The sequence below is a fragment of the Hylobates moloch genome, unplaced genomic scaffold, assembly GCF_009828535.3.
Source record: "Hylobates moloch isolate HMO894 unplaced genomic scaffold, HMol_V3 SCAFFOLD_18, whole genome shotgun sequence".
Taxonomy (NCBI): Eukaryota; Metazoa; Chordata; class Mammalia; order Primates; family Hylobatidae; genus Hylobates; species Hylobates moloch.
This window is the reverse complement of record NW_026652293.1, coordinates 22,989,362-23,010,680: the sequence shown is the minus strand read 5'-3', so window position 1 is coordinate 23,010,680 and position 21,319 is coordinate 22,989,362. Positions and strand designations below refer to the sequence as shown.

The following is a 21,319-nucleotide window of genomic DNA, read 5'->3' as shown; positions in this document are numbered from 1 at the left end:
AAGTATTTCATAAATTGTGTTACAAATTTTAATACTAGATTTAATTTTATTGTATAGTTATTTTAGATAAATGCGTTAAATGAAGCAAAGATATTCATGTAGTTATTTCCATAATCTACATAAACACGGAGTAAAACTGTGGATTTAAGAATACATAAATATATGTATGTATATGTGTGTGTACCTAGTATAGATATATATAGTTATAGAGACAGACATAGAGTGAGACAGAGAGATGATAGAAAGACAGATTGATAGATGAATAGATGTGTGTGTGGGAGGGTGGATGTGAGGAGTACTGTCTTTTCCCAGATTTCTTTTCATTATTCTGTTAGGAAAAAACTGCATATCTGGTTATTTAAACAGAATCATAATTACATTATTTCTAGGGTCTTTAAAGATTTAAATGGGCATCTGTCTTATTCATAAGATAGTCATACCTCCAAAATTATACTCACATAAATTAAGTGAATGCACATAAATTAAGCTAATGTAGACTATTCATAGACTTTGAAACTGCATACATTGTAGTATAACCATTCAAAAAAAAAGTAATAAGATGTATAATCCCAATATGGTACAGTGTAAGACACTTTATACAAAGCTGCTGATGCAATGTCTATATGCTACACCAGAAAATTCTAAAAATATTTGAATTCAATTTTTCTTTCTATCCTCATCAACTTTTCAAACTGTATTATTCATAGCACATAGAACTACAGAGTGCAAAGATTCTGACTAATGAGAAAGGTTTACTTGTGTGAGTTCTTACTCAGCAAACGTCTTCAGAAAAAAAATTAAGATATACAGTATTAAGTAAGATATATCAGTAATAGTAGCTACCATGTTTCTCTGGTATTTGAATAAGAACATTGGTGGTTTTAATTTGTTTTCCTAGCATAACCACATTATTTATAATTTAATCCTAAACTATTTCTATATGAAAGATATAGAGAAATAATTTTGCAGCTCTGAAGTAGCTCAAAACAGTGATGCAATGAGTGAACTCTTAATATCACAATATCCTTAAAAGGACATTACTCACATACTATATGAGTTGCCTCAGTTATATGAGTTCCTCACTGAGGGGATTAAAGCATACCCTCTTTACAACATAGGAAGCCTTACAAATGAAGACATTTTAAAAATGATTTTCTATAAGTAGGAATATTATAATAGAAGAATTTTGGAATAGGAGCTTGGAGATTCTAGGCTTTTTTCTATTATCTATATAAATGTACCATTGTCAAATGATTCAACTTCTAACTTTCAGATCTGCTGAAAAAATATTTTTATATTTTTTTCTTATGAGAACTATATCATTTATTTTAAAATAATTATAGCTTACTTACATTTATAAACACAATTATTCTTATGTGTAGTAGTATAGTATAATAATCCTTCTGTGACTAAAAAATATTACTCATCTTTGTTAAACACACTATTTTTATTTTGCTTATCATATACATTCAAACTGGTAAAATTTAATCATTGTTTTTAGAATATATAATTTCTCAATTTAAATGAGTAATTTTTCATTTCATAAAGACAGAATAAATTATTCAAACACACTACTTAAGTCCATATTACATATATCATCTGAAAGGATATATTTCTTAATTGAATAAATCTTCAGTCACACCATCTAAATGAATTTCTCTTATTACAAAGTGTAGATGTGAACAAGAATATTATTGAAAAAATTCAAACAGTACTTATTTCATTCTAATAAATAACTTGGAAAACAGTTCTTTGAAAATGAAATCAGATTTTCTCCAAACCCAACAACAAATGTAGCAAATTAGGGTATATAACATCAAGAGACAATATTCATAGGGGTTAAAAAAACGGACTCTAGACCCAAACTGCTAATGTTAAAATTCTAGCCCTGACCGGGCACAGTAGCTCACTCCTGTAATCCCAGCAGTTTGGGAGGCCGAGGCAGGCCTGAGGTTGGGAGTTCAAGACCAGCCTGGCCAACATGGTGAAACTCTTTCTCTACTAAAAATATACAAAAATTAGCCAGGCATGGTGTCACATGTCTGTAATCCTGGCTATTCCAGATGCTGAGGCACGAGAATTTCTTGAACCTGGGAGGCAGGGGTTGCAGTGAGCTTAGATGACTCCACTGCACTCCAGCCTGGGTGACAGAGGGAGACTCTGTCTCAAAAAAACACAAAAACAAAAACAAAACAAAGCAAAACAAAAACACACCCAGCCCTTCTACTAACTCTATAGATGTTTGACTTTAGGTAAGTTACTTAACTTCTTTTGTGCGTCAGATTCCTAAACTATTATAGAGGTCACCTCATCAGTCTGTTATAAAAATAGAGTGAGTTAATATTTGTAAAACCCCTAGAATAGTGCCTACCATATGGTAAGGACATGTGGTAAAGTTTTAAGTTACATTTTAGACTGGTATGAAGCCATGCCATTATACACCCTAAAATTAAGCCAAAAGTTTTGTACTCACACACATGATTTTTGTAATACACAAAGTGTTTTAAAAGTAGGATACAGTTGACCTAGATGGCATTTGAGGTCCTGTTCTACAATTCTGTAATTTTTCAATAGGTGAATTACCCAGAACCACATTGTTATCACTTTCTTTATCAAATGTGTTGAGCTTATTTCATAGTCTTCATGTCCCCTCATTAAAAAAGACTATATTGTGTATATTTAAGGTATATAGCATGATGTAATATGGTTATGATAGTGGAACAATTTAACATATCCATCATTTCACATTGTTATGCATGTTAACATATGGAAGATAGAAAGGTTTTCTTAAATTTTGTGCAGAGAACTACCTAAAAATATTACCAGGTAATTATGAGGTAATTATCACATAATTTGGGGGTTTAATTATTTCTGTTTTCTACTTCTGATTTTGGGAATATGTTCCCCACTTCTGTACAGAAATATTTTTTTCTGAAAGTTTGTTAATGCATAGGAAAGTCAATCCTACCCCAAATTAAGTTAATTTTGGTGATATCTTAAAATCATTGTATTTGTAAGAACTTTATAAAGATATTTTGTAATGAACAAATTGAGATATCCCAGTAAAGTTATACTGAAATAGTGTTTAAGAACTTTTTTCACGAGTTCCATGACAGGGAGAAAAGTCATAATAGAATGCCTAAGGCAAGGATGTAAGCTTCTAGCCATCTTTAGGGCAAGTGGTCATTAAACTCAATATTCACCGTCAGAAGAGCTTCGTTACCTGGTTTGTCACAAAAGTAGATCATTGTACATTTAATTCATATTTTTATGAGTACTAATTTATGAATTATTACTAAATGACCTTAATTGGTTGCTTTATTTGGTTTGGGTTATAACTGTATTAATCCATGTGTCAGAGATGGTTTAGTAAATAGAGTTTGTTTGTTACGATGTAGTGTTAGGATATTTCGAGGTGACAACTGAGGTGAACAGCTAAACTTAGATACACTGCCAAGAAAGAGAAATCACAAGTTCCAATGAAAGAGGGTAGACATTGTTAAACTAATAATGAATTTATCACTTTTTCTATAGTGTGGGGAAATGCAAAATAGTCCAGAATTTAATATTCATAACCAAGAGGCTAAGCGGCCAACTAAGGAGATGAGAACATCAACACACAATATTTTCTGGACCATGGGAGAGTGATTTTATATAAAAGAGAGAAATAAAAGAGAATGAAGAACAAAAAAAAAAACATTAAAATCAATACAAAATTAAAAACATGAGTTTATGTTTAAAACATAGTGTTTAATTAATAAGTATTTATGGATTTTTTTCATAAAAAAGAAGTCATAAATATTGAAATATCTGTTTGAAAAACAGATATTTAGTATAGGTCCTATTCTTAAATTCTTTCGCACAAAAAAAAAAAAAAATTCACTGTGAAGATCACCTCATGATACAAGTTTATTTGCAAATCCTCAATGGCCTTGACAATCTGTGCAGAAATAAAATACATCAAAAATATGTTACATATATACTAATGCATACTAATGCATATAATATATAATAAATGCATAAATAATATGTGTAAAATATATAGTCTATAAATGATTATTCTTTCTTACTAGCTGTCAGTAGTCTTATTCCAAGGTGGTGGTATCTTACTTTTATCTAAAATAACTGATATATCATATATATTTCAAATTCATAAATATTGAAATTTATGAAATAAAATATTTACTATAATAATAAAAGTGAATTTCCAGTAGAACTGAAACTACAAAGATATAAACAAAATATTCGCAATCACTGAATTAAACTTAATATCCTTTAAAGTGGTGGGTCATGTCATAGCGGTGCATCTTTTAAACCTCAGTATCTTATTATCCACAACCTAATTAGATGTCCTGTGATAATTATTACTATTTGTTAAACGATTAACATTGCCAACTGTATCATTTCTTTTTTTGTATTTGCATTTGGACTGATTTTTGCTGCTTACATATCCAAAATATTCTCTCAGGAACTAAAACCTGCTGAAGAACTTGAATATGAAAAGTCATTTTGGAAAATCATTGTATCAAACATATTTACTTTCATTTTGAATAATGTAGAACCCATGGAAAACTGAAAGACTGATACAGTAAACTCTGACATATCTGTCAGCTAGAGTCACCAGGTTTTTTTTTTCTACCATATTATCACTCTGTCTCTTTTTCTCTTTCCCTGTCTCTCTCCCTCTCATAAATTTTTAAGTATTGGACAAAGGTATAAAGAAAATTGGCTGATTTGCCCAATGTCTGCAACCATTCTCTAAATTTCTTCTCTTGAGCAAACACTATGCTGCTCTATAAAATAGTTTCTTAACATTAATCCTTACTAATACTGAAGTTTATAAATGTAAAACTATGAATCTTCAAAATAAAATATCCAATACTCAAAATAACTACTTAAAAAGTCACATTCTTTCAAATAATATGATATGTATTATTCTATTAAATCTATTAAATTATAAATGTTAGAATCATTTATTATAAAATAAAATATTTATATGTAGTACCCCAGAATCTGTTTAAAATCTATAGCATTATATAATCATATATAACTATAATAATTTTTTTGATTATACATTTAAATAAATACTAGCTATGAAATAAATGAATACTAAATACATAATTGTGTTAGTAAATAAATGGTAGATGAGTTAAAAATATTTTAACATAAATTTTCAATACTTTTCCCACAATAGTTTATTCATTGTTTCAATTCCAATTTGGTAGAAGTAATAATGTAGAAAACCAAAATAAAAAAATAAATCTTATTGATCAATTGCAATGTGCAAAATATCATGATAAGTTTTGAGACAGAGGTGCGGCCTTAAGTCTTAGTAAAGATAGTGCTTCTAGCCTCAGGAACTTACCGGTTTAGGAAGGCCATGTGGAAGGCAGGGCATATTGCCTGTGGTCATTTCTATTAGAAAACAATTCCTCTGTCAAGGAAAACTAAACATTCTCCAAACTTCTTCTGGTTTTCTTATCTCACTAAATGATACTTCCATCTACTCGAATTTTTTTTTTTTTTTTTTGAGACGGTGTCTCGCTCTGTCGCCCAGGCTGGAGTGCAGTGGCGCAATCTCGGCTCACTGCAAGCTCCGCCTCCCGGGTTCACGCCATTCTCCTGCCTCAGCCTCTTGGAGTAGCTGGGACTACAGGCGCCCGCCACCACGCCCTGCTAATTTTTTTGTGTTTTTAGTAGAGAAGGGGTTTCCCCTGGTCTCGATCTCCTGACCTCGTGATCTGCCCGCCTTGGCCTCCCAAAGTGCCGGGATTACAAGCGTGAGCCACCGCACCCAGCCATCTACTCCAATTTTTAAGCCTAACATGACTTTCACCTACCTTCTCATTCACATATACAGTCCTCAAGTTCTGTACATTCTTCCCCCTAAATATAAGATTTACCACTTTTTCTCCACCCCCATTTTACTTGATCAGCTTATAGTATACGCTCAACAATACCAACTTTGCCTCTAAAGTGTATTAGTGCAATAGCTTCATGACTAGTTTTCCCACCAGCCATGTGGCTCTATCCAATCTGTTCTTTTTACTACAGTCAGAGAGATCTTACTAAAAAGTTAAATCTGAACATGTAAACCGTTTACCCCCCAATTAAGTAATGACTTTTGTTTCAGGATATCTGATCTCTTTAAAATAACATAAAATTATCTTCCCTTGCTTAACTCTCTATCCATATCTTTCTTATGTATATGTGCCAGGACAGTTATTAAACACCATCTTTGTTTTTCAGCCGTGATCATATACCTCATCTTCACCCCATTTTCTCTCCAAGATCTTAGTTTATGGCGGTTCCTCTGCCTGAATGACTATTTCGACTAGGATCTCTTCATCTGCCTAACATTGACCTTAAAACCTCAGACTAGATTATCATTTCATTCATAAAGCTTTTCATGACCCTACAAAGTTGGTTGGTCATTTTTTTATGCTCCCATTACTTTCCCTATGATGGTACATTTACATGACATATTTGTTTGCATGTTTGCCCTATTTCCCTGCACATCTCCTTTCCTCCAATTAGATTAATTTTGGGAGAAAAATAATTGTTCATATCTTAATGACAACAAAATAGTCACCAAAGTTTCTGAAATAAACCTGCATAAATAAGTATTGTTAGAGTGAATGAATAAATGTTGATGAAATAAGTACTAAATTAGGGTGCAACTGGTGTTGTGATATGGCTGGCAAGACCATGTCATTAAAAGAAAATTTATTCTTCATGGAAATAGAATCTACAGAGAATCTGTATCTGAATCTGCATCCGAGCTGAGTGTCAGGATGAAAATAGCTTTGGCAGTTGAAGAAAGGGAGCGAATTGAGTTATGAGGTAATGATTTTTAAGACCAGATTGTAAACATATATTGACAAGCTCAAAGAGTATCAAAGCAAAATATTCTTTAATTTTTATTTTATTTTATTTTGAGACGGAGTTTCGCCAGGCTGGAGCACAGTGGCGCGACCTCGGTCACTGCAACCGCCTCCTCCCAGTTCCAGTGATTCTCCTGCCTCAGTCTCCCAAGTAACTGGGATTATAGGCATGCACCATCATGCCCAGCTAATTTTGTATTTTCAGTAGAGATGGGATTTCACCATGTTGGTCAGGCTGGTCTCAAACTCCTGATTTCAGGTAATCCACTCGCCTCGGTCTCCTAAATTGCTGGGATTACAGGCATGAGACACCATACCTGGCCCAAAGCAAGATATTCTTAATGTTAAAAAATGTTAAGTTCAAAAATATAAAGTATTATTATTGATTATTAGCTTTGGACATAACAATACGAGATTATCATATTATGCACAACTGGAAAACTAAGGACTTTTTCACTTATGTTCTATAATTCAATTTCTAAAGACAGAAACTATACATGAAAGTCGAACCTAGATCCTAATCAACAAACAGCCAAACCAAAATCCTCCTCTAATTGAGGAGCAAAGCGAGAATTTAAAGAATAATAATAAAGAAACAGGAATTGAATAGCCTGTTCCTCTCCATTTGGAAAATCATGCACTAGGATTATTTGATTGAGGTCTCCCTGACTACCTGGGGGGAAAATAAAGAAAGTGATGATAAAATGAAATGCTATTTTTATTTTCTTCACAGTAAAATTAAAAACCTTTTTAATCTTTTTCATATACCAAGCATTTCACGAAATTTTCTTATTTCAGTTCTCAGCAGCACAGTGTAGTATATATTAAGATCTTATTTGTACTCTTGAAGTCAAACTGAATACCATAGTCTTCCTGTTGTACTCTACTGTAACCTAAAAATAACCAATTGCAAATTGAAATTTATTTCTTAGAATTTTTGAGGTCACCTTTTATAAAATAAAAATTCAAATGAAAGAATACTATTATCTCAAGCTATTATAAGCAAGCAAGTGATCTGAATAACTACATATTATGGATTTTCATTGAGTGTTTGCTTTGTATAGTTTAATATTTTGAATTAAAGTGATAGTTTAAATCTACTAAATGTGATTTAATTAAATATATTTTAAAACATGTACTGAAAACTCAAAAATTAGAAAGCTTTCTTCTCATATTATGTATGATATTTATTGTGTTGAAAAGTATAATCACGGCTAAACTGGATTAATTTACCTGTCTGCTCCTCAGAAAAATTGTAAGATTAATCCAATAGGCTTTGATTATTCAATCTTAGTATAAATTGCTTTATAGTACTACTAAAAATAAGACAATTCAACCCTTACATACTTGGTGTCTAACAATGGGAGACATAATAAAATTTCAGAGAAATGAGATGACACTAAATATTTTGCTAAAATGCAATCATACAATTTTAATTAAATTCAGTTTTTTCATGTTCTCATACAATACATAATGACAAGGATATGAGGGTCATTTCTAACAAATATTATTTTAAGGGATAATAATGTGAAAATTCAGAACTACAACAACAAAAAAAGAAAAATTAAACATCATTTGCCAAGAAACATCCAGGGTACAAAAAAAAGTTTTAAAGACATTGCTCTTTTAGGACATCAGTCAATACTCAATTATTATATTCTGTGAACATATTCGAATATAAATAAATAAGGTAATACATTATCTTTCTCCATGTGTAAAAATATGGATTTTCATTTTTGAATGTTCACAAATTCTATATATTCTGTAGTCAGATTAGTAAAAGAATGAGAGCCTCATTATTCAATAATTTGCATCATTGCTTTTTGGTAATGATGTATAACTTCACACTTTAGTGAAATACTGATTACAATCTATAACTTTATATTTCAGATAACTTCAAATTGTTCTTTCTTAATCTATACATTTTTTATTTAAAGGTGATGAATTTTTAGATAGCCTAACAAACTAAAATTTGCTACTGTATTTTCTAAAGATGTCAGATAATTCATCAATATATGAAATCTTGCTTTGCACAATGTAGGCCATTCGTCCTATAAATAGGTAGGATTTTGCTATTCTGTTTCTACACTCCAACAAGAGTATAGAGAAATAATTTCTTTATCTTTGTCTTCTGTTGAAATAAACAATAATATGTAAAAATGGGAATAAAATAATTCTGAAATTTAAAAAGACAAATTATCACTGAATATTTCTAGGAATTATAACAAAAATTACATCTTTCAAAAAGTAAAATAATTTGTTTTTTTTAAAAAAAAGAAAACTAGGCCGGGCGCAGTGGCTCACGCTTGTAATCCCAGCACTTTGGGAGGCCGAGGCGGGCGGATCACGAGGTCAGGAGATCGAGACCACGGTGAAACCCCGTCTCTACTAAAAATACAAAAAATTAGCCGGGCGTGGTGGCGGGCGCCTGTAGTCCCAGCTACCCGGAGAGGCTGAGGCAGGAGAATGGCGTGAACCCGGGAGGCGGAGCTTGCAGTGAGCCGAGATTGCGCCACTGCACTCCAGCCTGGGCGACAGAGCGAGACTCCGTCTCAAAAAAAAAAAAAAAAAAAAAAAAAAAGAAAACTAAAAATTAGTGATAATCCTTAAAGTAAAATGGTATTTAATTCCAAACATGAGAGCAAACTGAATTTATCTAATGAGGGGCTAAAAAAATGGCAGAAATGGATGTTTATTTGAAATAGAAATCCCTTTTGAGTTTCAAAGACAATTATCTTGGTGTATTAATAACTACCTTAAATTTTTTGAACAAGGTAAGTCATAAATTATTAAAGTAAGTAGAGACTGGATAGATTTTCATTCATAAATCTTGTAAAATTTTACAATATGCCGTTGTTATTCTTTTTAACACCTTTGTTCATATGACCAGATTATGAGAGATTTGCTGGCAGTTATTATGTTTTCGTAATCCCTGGAGCCCCTACTGTGTAACACACTGTCTTAGGCATAGTAACTTTTTGGAACAGGTACTGCAATGAACTCATGTTTATTTTTTAACTTTATAAAGAATAAATATTTGGGGGCTGCTTTATTATATATGCTTACACTAGCAGGAGATTTCCATTACATTAATGTGTTAGCAATGCACTACTATTGCACTTTTTTATTTTTCTATTCTTTTTTATTTCTTTCTCAAAATAACTGAGCTTCCTTGTCTTCAATCATATTATACCAGTTAATACCTACCTTAGAAATGCATTCTTCTAGTCATATAACTCTGCTAAACCTGTGTTCCAGAAGATTATTATTCTTGTTTATTTTAGCTGATCAGGCAATATAGTGCCCTGAATTACAGCTTTAAGTGTTTTCCAACTTAATGAGGGTTAGTATTCCTCTGAGAAGTGTGTGCTGCTAAGGAAACTAATCTCCTACTTGATCCTGTCAATACAGTCTTGTCCTACCAATAAAAAGGAAGTTAAATGCTAATACCTAATGGTAGAACTGATTAGAAAAATGAAGAGAAGGTAAGTTTCATTCCTTGAGTCGGCCCAGCACATAGAGGTAAGTATTCTTAAAAGCCCCAAATACAAGAATCACCTAGGTTTTCTGATAAATATAAAATGTCATGGTGTTTCAACGTAGATGATCATATAATAAAATACCGTTGTAAGATTCAGATTGCACTTCATTTTAATTCATAAAGAAATTGTCAGGCACTAAAGAATGAAGTTCAAATGAAAGATGTTTAGAAAGTATATTAGATTGGAAAATCTAATTTTAATATAAAATATAGGGAACACTTTGACAAAGACTCTTTTCTGGACCTAATTCTAGTCAGGCTCCTGTTAACTCAGTTCTCAGGCCCTGACTTCTGAGCTTCTGCATTTGTCTCTATGTTGTCCAATTTTAGCAAGAATCCTGCAAAGTCAGTTTTATTTGAATCTTCACCCTTAATATAGGATCCACCTAGATATCTGATTGGGTTCCTCATTCTCCACTATCCTGAAGGTTATATCTGACCACCCTGGCCTGTCTTTAGCAAGAATCCTGTTAGATCAGTTTAGCCAGAATCCCCTCTTACCCTTGATGTTTTCTCTTAGTAATTTTCCATCCACTGATCCCCATCCTGCTCCTTGGCTAGAAATTCTTTTTCTTATTGAGTTCAGAGTTGAGTGAAACAGCTCTCTTCCACTTACCAAACCCCATTAAAGTAGCCCACCTTGAATAAAGTCTATCCCACAAGTCTTTAACAAGTATTATGAATAATTTTTTATTAACATCTTCAGAAAATGTATAACAATTAATATATTTTACTACCAAAACAGTAAAACAGAAGATAGTTTAAAATAAAGATTAAAAGGATATGTAGAAATGAAGTAGAAATGTTAGGTGCAGATATCAAGATTTAATTGTTGCTATGACTGGCAACATGATTTTGCCTTTCCTGGCAGAATCTAAGAATAGAAAGTGTTCCACTTGCAAGGATAATAAATGCTTTTTGTTATTAAAAGAATTTTGTCACATAAGTGTCAATTTAAAGAAAATGTGAAGAATATTGCCCCTGCACTTTTGGATAGTATCCTCAATTTCAGTTTTACAAAGTTTTTTTTTTCTTTAACAACAATCTCAAATAAAAACTAAAAGTATAAAAATGGTTCAGCAAAGATATTCACACGGCTCTAAATAATGGCTTACTAATATAATCTAAGAACAAGTCTCAATACTGGGACAAAGAAATCTTGGAGTTTGGTAACCAAATGGAAATCTCTCGATCTGTAATTGCTCCCAGGCTTACCCTGGAGTGAACCAGGCATACAAGGTGAAATGAGCTGTTTACTTAGAAGTTATTTTCTTTAGAAGCATGTACTCTGAAATCACTGACAAAGAAATATTACATTGTAATATTACATTTAAGGAGCTTTCAAAGATGGTTCAGTAAAACTTTTTACTAAGATAAAAAGAGGTAGTAATTATCTAGTCCATAGGAAAAAACTTTCAGAATTTCAAAATAATAATCTTCAGTTTCTTTTTCTACCGGTTTCTGAGGAAATGAAAATGTTTCAACATTTTTAACTGAAGAATGTGTGTTACAAATATTATTAGTAAACCCCTTAACTTGTCTTCTTACTGGTTACAGAAGCCATTCAATTCACATGGTAACAATTTCATTGTAGTTTAGGCAACATGAGGCAGATTTGTTTCTGTTTTATACACTAATCTGTCTGTGGCACCAACAAGAGAACTTGGCATGTAGAAGGTCCTAAATAAATGGAGTTTATTAATAAATAAATTGAATAAAATAAATTTGTAAATAAACCCTTGTAATGTTAATCTGATTTTTCATTAATTATTATAATTTTAAAAAAATTATTGGAAATGTTTCCATTAAAAAGAAGCCAACATATTTTGGAGATAAAAAACACAACAAACACAACAACACACAAAATGCCACTAAATCATCATTCTGAGAATTGTTATGACTATTTTCAGAAATGTCCTGGTTTCTCCATTTCTCTTTAATAGTTATTCTTTAATATCCTACATAGAAAATGCATTCTTCATTGACTTTTCTCTATAATGAAGAATTAGACAGCCCTCTTCTCTCTAAGAGAGTTATATTTACAGTATCAAAATTGGACATGTGTGCAAATTAAATGAGTGACCAGGCATTAAATTCGATTTAGTAGATTAATTTTAAAAAGTGTACTGCAAATAGCAAAAAACTGTAAGCATTTTATGAACAATGATTACATCTTTTCATTGTTATGTTCCCAGGGTTTACACCAGTGCACATTAATTCATCATACGTCTAATGTACATTTTTTAAAAAAAAGAGTCAAAAACAGAAGTGATCTACAACAAGCAAACAAAACTAACACCAAGTATTGAAATCTTTATATGCTGTTTTCCAATTGCCTCCTTAACTGCCATCTAGTAAAGCATGTCAGAACTCTGGATGTTTCTAATTAAAAGAATGCCTCTTTAGCAATTAACCTTAGCACAACTTACCCAGTTGACAGAGAGGCTTGGACGGCCCAAATTTTAACACAGAAGCTAGCCTTATAATGTCTCCAAAAGTTATATGGTGTCTAATTAAGCTTTATTTCTTACAATAAGCATCTACTTTTATCCTTCCCCAATATACAATTTTGAGAACACTTGATATTTCCAAGGACCACTTGTCAATACTTTAACTTCTAAAATAGCCCAAACTGTCTTCAAACTCAAAAGGTTATGAGATACTATTTCAAATGAAAGGTAAACCATTTTTAAAATTTAAAAACATTTTTGAAAAACATTTTTAGAGATTTTTGATGACAGTCTTTACATAAAAAAGAATCAGCCAAATTTTGAAAAGAAAGAAAATTAAAATGAGACATTATGATATCTGACATAGAGAGATGATTAAATATTAGCTATTCTTAGCATGTCATGCACAAACTAAGTGGTAATTTTTAAAATCGTCTTATTTGAACTTGTCAAGAATTACCTTCTGAACAAATTACAGCAATCACTATTACTGGACTTATCTGAGACCAATATTTAGTAATAAATACATTTTAATTAATAGTAATTGTCTGGTTTCAGATCTTGAGCAAATTGTCTTCAGCTTTGACTGATGCAAATATATATCTAAAATATAGGAAAGCATGTCAAAATTATATCACTTCTGTAATTAAAGAATCATGTGATAATAAACTTATTTACCTTACTAAAGATTATTAAAAAGAAAGAAATATTTTAACAGTTAATCAAAATACTTATTATTGGAGCTGCTGATTCTTATTCGAAATCAGAATTGATTTCCTTAATTAGCAGCTATGAATGATAGGATTAAAAAGCAATAATGACAAAAGTGATCTTTCATTTTTATTCTGGCTTATCTTACAATTGTAATTTGTTGTTTCATCTTTCAAATTGACTGAACAAGATATTTGTTAAAATTTCTTCATTTCATGGTTGGATGAAAGATACATAAGAAAACCTGCCAGAGTTCACTCTAAAAAGAAACAAGAATCCTCTGAGTTATTTCCCCCATAGGTAAGTTACTATTCAAACATATTAGCGTTACATTTTTGACCAAAATATAAAGATAGCTATACACTTAATAAGACAATAATCTAACTTTGATATAAAAGTTCTCAAACAAGGAATTATGGATTGCAAAATTGTATATCTTTTTGGGGGTGGGAGTAGAGGAGGCTTATAAATCCATAGAGTGTCTCCACTCAAAAGTGAGTTAGTTGCATAAAAGAATTAATTTAATTTTAAAAAGGTTTAAAAATTATTTCTAAAATATACTTTGAATGTCCTTTAAAAATTTTTTCAGGAGACCCTTTTTTTGGGGGTATTAAGTTTAAGTTTCAATTCACGGAGAAGGCCAGATTCACTTCTCTTTAGTTCACGTTAGGAAAAATAATAATGCTGTCTTGAGTTACACCAAATTACCTGCTGAAACTTTGAATAACTAGAAATGAGTATCTTATATATCTGATATGCACAGATTTCTTCATAATTGTATACCCATGTTTTTTTTAAATAAAATGAACAAGTTGTTTAAAAAACTCTCTTTTGAGTAAAATTGATATTTAGGAAAACAATATACTTTCTAGTTGTTGGTACTGTTAATCATTGATAATTCATTTTCTTCTAGATTACTCAATTTTGAAACTTATAGTCTTCTTCCTCATTATTCTTTGGTATAATCTTGACAATATTACTTATCACATTTATAAAATGTACTATTACTGTGTGTTTATATATTAGTGAACTGGTCTGGATGAATAATAAGAAATTCTATTACTATAAACTCAAGTATAGTCATTTAATTTTAATGTTTTCAATAAGCTAGACTTGATCTATGTATTAACATGCTTGGTGTTATATGCAAAAATGTTAAGAAAGCAAGCATTATTTATCTTAAAATAGTATTTTGTGAAACTTTGCTGCATAATTTATTCAATTTTTCATAATTTTTCTTCCACCAATTTAGAGTGTATTTATAATTATTTAAGAAATGTTCATGTCTTAAAAAAACAGTATTTCTTCTGTGTATATACATTTACAGGGCTGAATTTTCAAACCATCAGAAATATTACCATACTAAAGTCATGAAAACCACTTTACTTATTATCTATACCAGGAACTTCCTGATTTTATTAATTTTTGTTCTATATTTACTTTAGCTATAACAGAAGGGGCTTCAGTGAGCAACATTAAATTGAATATTTAAAAGCAGTTATAAAAAATGTGTCTTAAAAATATATGCATAAGGTATTATACAGAACCCAATCATACTCAACCTTCATACAGATATCTGCTTTTTAATATGATACTCGAATAAACTCATGCTTTAATGGCTAAATTTAGTTTTTGATTTAATTTAATCACATTTTTTAGACTGGCTTACATTTTTGAACAGCATCTGAAACATTTCAAAGAAAATATTTGTTATTAGTGACAGTGAGAATTTAATAAATCTATAAAATAACAGTATAGTCATATACTGGTCACTATTTGACGCTGAAAAATCTAAAATGCATGGTTACTGAATTCTGGTCTTCCCAACACTAGATTGTTTTTTAATAGTGCAATATTTTAGAGATAGCTTTTAAAATTAACAAAATGCACCAGTCCAGAAAAGTTAATAAAAAAAAGCTTAATCCTGATGAGCTTGGCTGATACTCACAGAAATCAGGAAAAATAAGTCTATCTATAAGTATTCTTTCACAATAAATCTATAATGGAATATAAATGAAACGCACCATTATGAGAGAATAATTCTTACACAGCAGAGAACTATAATACATTCTAATGTAATGTTCACATATTTATTAATTTAATCAATAAATGTGTACTTTATAGATTTAATTTGCTGGAACTATAATATGGTAGCTACTTTACTAGCTATTAAAAGGAATTTGTTTTGCTTTGGGTGCTTTTAAAGGCAACCACATCTCATCTGAGTAAATTAGGGTTTAGGCATTAAAACAAATACTTCTAAAAAAATAGTAAAAATAGGTTGCACTGAGGGTACTTTTTAACTCTAAACATAAACAATAAAACATTGACAAATTATGAATAGTGATTATTGAAAATAACAATGAAATAGAAGAATGAGAATCTATAAGATTTCTCAGTTTAGTAGATTGCATGTCATTTTTCACCATCTCAATTTATACAATCATGATTGAATATAAACATTTCAAAATTTGAGCACAAATATGTATTTCATGATAAAACATCAAATAATCCAATCAATTCATTATAAATATATATGCTATATCTTTCAATTTTGGGAAAAGATATTGATTAGTAAATCATAATTGAGTTATTGCAATTATTAGAGCATCAATTAATTACTCTTGATTAGTTATTTTGAGTATGAAATTGGGAAGTGCTCCAGAACTGTGTGAATGAATACTTTATTTTAAACATAAGTGTAGAGGAGTGGATTAAAAGCTTATAAAGTAAGCTTATAAAGTAATTATGAAGAGTTTGTAATTGGATAGGTCTGCAGGTGAGTAATTGGATACAAATATTCTTGCTAGCTTATATTTATGCTTTGAAAAGATAGGAGTAGAAACCTTCAAAGTTCCTTGTGAGGACATTTGATAACCAGTATAAAATGGTTATCATGGCTATTTGATACTATTAAAAAATAAAAAATTAAGAACTTGGCCAGAAGTTCCAAGTATATCTTCAGTAGAAAGGTCGTTAGTGTTCATTATTAAATTTTATACTCAGAGACTCATTTTCAAAAAAACAGGATAGAATATTTCCTAAAATAGAATAAATATTATTAAACTATCCTCCTCCTTTTAGCAACTAAGATTATCCATTAGCAATCGATAATATTCACACTGATTATTTTTTATTTTGCTTTCCTTTAAAAATTATGAATTATTAACACAAAAATAATAAAATTATACAGAACACATACTAGTGCATGAAGAAAGTGGACAGAGTTATACTTTGAAATGTCTAAATAAGTTTATCCAAGTAGTTTCTAAATTAAAACACCAAAAATTCCAGATGTCATCCTAATTAATTCTAGTAAACTTTATATGAGTTTGTAAAAAGTGTTAGAAATTAGAAGTTTGTCTAAAGTTTCTGCATTTTTAAGTTATTACATGAAAATATTTTAATCTTGTTCTCAATTAAGAGTAGAGATCATCAGGTTGACAATATAAATCTACTAAGAAATCAGATGTCCTTTCTATTAAATAACAATAAGAAACCAATCAAAAGCAACTATTTTGTAAAGGTGACTCTACCCCAAACTGAATAAAAGCAAAGGTAAATATACTATAAATAACAACTAATACACCTCAGGAAGTGTATTATTTCAAGCTTTTTAAATTACACATATTAAAACTGTTATACTTAATATCAAATATTTATTAAATTCATTTGACACCATAACACCACTGACCAAGAAGATTTGATACTAACATTAAAAAAAAGTTGAGTCAACATTGTTTATTGTGTGGAGATACAAGTTTATCAAAAATGTCTTATTAAAAATTCAAACTTACATGGTATCCTTTGAAAAATATATTTTATTTTCATAACATATTTGTCCTTTTAAAGCATCCACATCTCTTACATCATTTTATCTACAACTCTCTGAGGTAGGCATTGTTTTCTCCATGTGAGAGATGAGAAAAATAAATGAAGAGGGGTCAAGAAATCTTACCAGGAGTACATTAATGCCAGGTAGAACCAGAACTGAAATTCAGGAAGGAAGTCTAGGTGTACAAGCACTCTACATTTCCCAATAACCCTTTATTACTATGTGAAAGAAAAAAACTTTAAAAGCCTTAGAAGAGAACATCACTAATCATAAGCACACAATCATAATATCCAAAAATCTTTGGGATATTTTTCAAGAAAAAATATGACACAAGTTGGTGTCATATTCCCATTTGCGCCTAAACTCTTTTAATATTAATATCCAATTTGCTAAATTACGAAGTGTTTCAGACTCTTATTCTAGTAAATAACTGCCTCTTTTAAAGATAATGTGGAAAAACTAAAAATAAACAGGAAACATAAGAAACTGAATCATAGGTTGATAATGAAACATAAAAGTTTGGAAATCCCAACAGTTGCATTCTTTGTACTTGTGGAGAGAAACCCACAAATACACTACACTGAAAATAAATACACTTTTATTTAAAGAATCCACAAATCTAGGAGTCAAGCTAATGGTAGAAATTACAGCCACCCCCCCCCCACACACACACACACTTTGAGTCTCAATGGTTTCTTCCTACTTAGGTTTTATTTACTTAATTATAATGTACAATAACTTTGCATGAAGAAAATCAAGATGTATAGTAGTTTATGAAAATGTACATTTCTATGATGATGATGAATTTCTTAAGATATCCTATGAGAGGATGAAATCACATAATATTATCTGATAAAATAAAATGAAATTGACTGTTATATGGTATCATGTCTATTTCATTTGGAAAACATTATTAAAACAACAAAGATTTAAAATAAATACCTTCTCCAACCACCAAAAATGTGTGCATGTATACAAATATATATGTATACACATACACACACACACAAACATATACACAATGAGCATATCTACTACAATAAAATTGCTAAGGATTAAATGCAAAAGTATTAGGGAATTAGAATTCATTGACAAATTACTTTCTTTAGTGGAGGAAAAACTACCTTTTGCATCCAACTAAGAAAAGCACTACAACTTTGCAATTTTACAACCCAAAGTTACAATTATCTTTCTTATTTCTTCCAGATTTTATCAGTAAGCCATACTAGCAGAAAAACTATTGATCAGGGATCTACATCAATAAATGTAAGTACTAAAACTATTTCCAGAGATAATTTAAATAATACAATTTCTTAGAGAAGAGGAAGTGTTATTAACAAGTAGAAGAGTTTTATGATGGTGTTTTAGTAATTTCTTTTTTTTTTTTGCTTCACTGTGTGGAAAGTCCAGGATCCTTCAACATGTTAGCAAAAAATAACAAAACAATATCAATAATAATAACAAAGCTTATTTGAGTATTCAGAATGTGTTTGCCATTTTAATTGAGAAAAATCTGATAGTGGAAGAAATCTATTGACTGCTCAATCTACAAAACTGAAAATGTAAAAGAAATTTATTTGGGGAAGAAAACCCATAATTTTCTATTTTTTTTCAGTTTTCCAACTGGTTTTCTAAACCCAAAGATTTTCATACTGGGGTTGTACACTACACTGCCCTTGGGCAAGCTTTCTTCTTTTTTCTTTCTATTTTACAACCCAACCCACCCCCACCTCATGTATTTTTTCTTAAGGTGGAGAAAATAATGGAAATACCTACAAAACAGTTCTCTCGAGTAGTCAAAATTACTTTGATAGTTCAAGAAACCCTTAATAGTTCTTCACCTGTCCTTTATATATTAAGGTCTGGGACCTTAACAAGAAGCAATGTTTTTAATGCATTTCTGCAACTGCCATCTTCCATGTTTTATTAAGGTTATACATTTCTTCTTCTAACTCTCTACTCTTCCCATTTCTTCCTCTAACCTTGGTCCAATTTATGATTTTTGTAACATGGCTACACATTTAAATAAATGCACACTAAGACGTTAAATTAATGCATGTTAAACATCTAAACTGTTTTACCCTGGTTCGTGAAGGTGAATATTAAGAAGTTATGCATCATAGCAGGACCAACTGAAAATGCATATATTCCATTGCTTGCAACACAGAAAAAATATTACATGATAGTAAAACACAAATTATATGATTGTCAAGAAAATGCATTCATTCCTTACCTGCTTAACTGCATGATGACAAACAAATCTATGTAACACGCAAAAGAAAGTCCCCAAAATCTGAATCATCTGTCTTCCAAGCTGCTGTGGCAGTTTTACACCCTGATGCTCTCTTCTTTGCTTACATACATTTGACTAGATAGAATATTTTGAAGTGATACTGAGGTTAATTTGCAACCCTAGTCACCTTTTCCTCCTTTCAAACAGCCAGTGGGCATTTTACACAGCTCCAAACATGCATCTTATCTTCGGAGGTAGTGCCTACACGGCGTTTCCCAGTAGAATTCCTATTACAAGGAGGTTCCTTCTCTAAAGGGCTGATCACGTTCTCGACCTGGTGCAAAGTAAAAGGCTCTCCGGTTCAACTCTTGGGGACTAGGAGAACAGCCATCAGAGACTTAAACTCTCTGTCACTGTTTGGCTGTGGAACCAGCAGTAACCAGCGGCCAAGAAGCACCACCCCCTCTCCGGTGGACGCTGGAAGAGAGCGCTCCCAGTCCCAGATCTTCCTACTTCCCACCCCCACCTCCAGAAAAGAGGAAAATAAAAATAAAAGGCCAACTTTAAAGTGGGTATAATATAAGCTAGACAGATTCCAAACCCTCACTCTTTGCTTTTAACTTCAACCTTATATTCCAAGCTCTAGCTTCAAGTTGAAATCTAACTCTCTTCCTCTCTCCCCACCGTCCTCTAGATTCTTGGGAGTTGGTGAAGGAAAGGAAGGAGTGACCGTCAGCAATAATACTTTAACACAGAGCCTAAGAAGTCATTCAACAGTTCTAAACCCTACTTCGCAGTCAGACAAGGACAGTGATTAGGGTTTTATAAAGCAGGCATTCTGAGGAATCGTCGTTTACTAACATTAAATATAGCTCATTAAAATAAATAGATATTAACGCAAAAAGGTACTAAGAGACTCCAGAGATCTTAAGTCTATTCTCTCATACAGAAGAGGTTTGCTCAAGTTTGGCTTGAGGAAGGTTCGAAATGGAGCATTCTGGAAGGATGGAAACCCCCTGGCGCACCCCACTCTACGGGGCTGCAAATGCCCACACCAAGCACACGTTCGCCGCAGGGGCTGAGTGCAGAGCCTGAGCTAGCAGGGCTGAGTGCAGAGCCTGAGCTAGCAGGTCAGAGTAGGGGACACATTTCCTACACGCACGGGTGGGTTTGTTCTCACATCAACACCAAGCCTGGGGCCAGCTGGTCAACCAGGCACCTTGCTCTCCTCCGTTCCCTGAGCTCAGGTGGCACAGGCGTTGCCATGAGCTGCGGAGAAATCTCCACGCAGAGCCGCCTGTTGATAACCCTCCAGTTAAAACGTTCTTGGCTGCGGGAATCCCTCAGATGTAAATTTCCCTTTTACACCCTTGAGCTTCAGGTATAATAGAGCAAAACGCACTTACCTAAATACCGCCTGTCTGTTCCTTACTGGATCTGACTGCACTGAAAGTTTTTTTTTTTTCTTTTTCTTTTTTTGTTTTGTTCCTCCCTCCACCCTTGCGCAACAACAGCAGTTCTCCAAAGAGGATGTTTGAATTGAATTATATGAAGCCCTCCTTTCTTCAAATGAAGTCACGGACTCTGATGGCACTGGCTTGTCAGGCAGGACGACCGGACTGGGAAAGAGACCAGGTAGAAACTAGTGACCTAGTGACGCGTGAG

At 31.8% G+C, this 21,319-nt stretch overlaps 1 protein-coding gene across 3 annotated transcripts in view; it reads right to left on the bottom strand.

Moving 5' to 3' along the window:
• BRINP3 (BMP/retinoic acid inducible neural specific 3) overlaps window positions 1-21,319 on the bottom strand; it is a 372,340-nt gene that overhangs the window by 349,178 nt on the left and 1,843 nt on the right. The window contains exon 1 of one of the 3 annotated variants that reach the window (XM_032136363.2): window positions 21,061-21,172. The exons of 1 other annotated variant lie outside the window; for it this stretch is intronic. The gene's annotated coding sequence lies outside the window, so the exon portion shown is untranslated. Of the gene's footprint in view, window positions 1-19,654; window positions 20,038-21,060; window positions 21,173-21,319 lie in introns of those variants that run through there. One more of the 3 variants, XM_032136365.2, reaches the window with a different exon arrangement.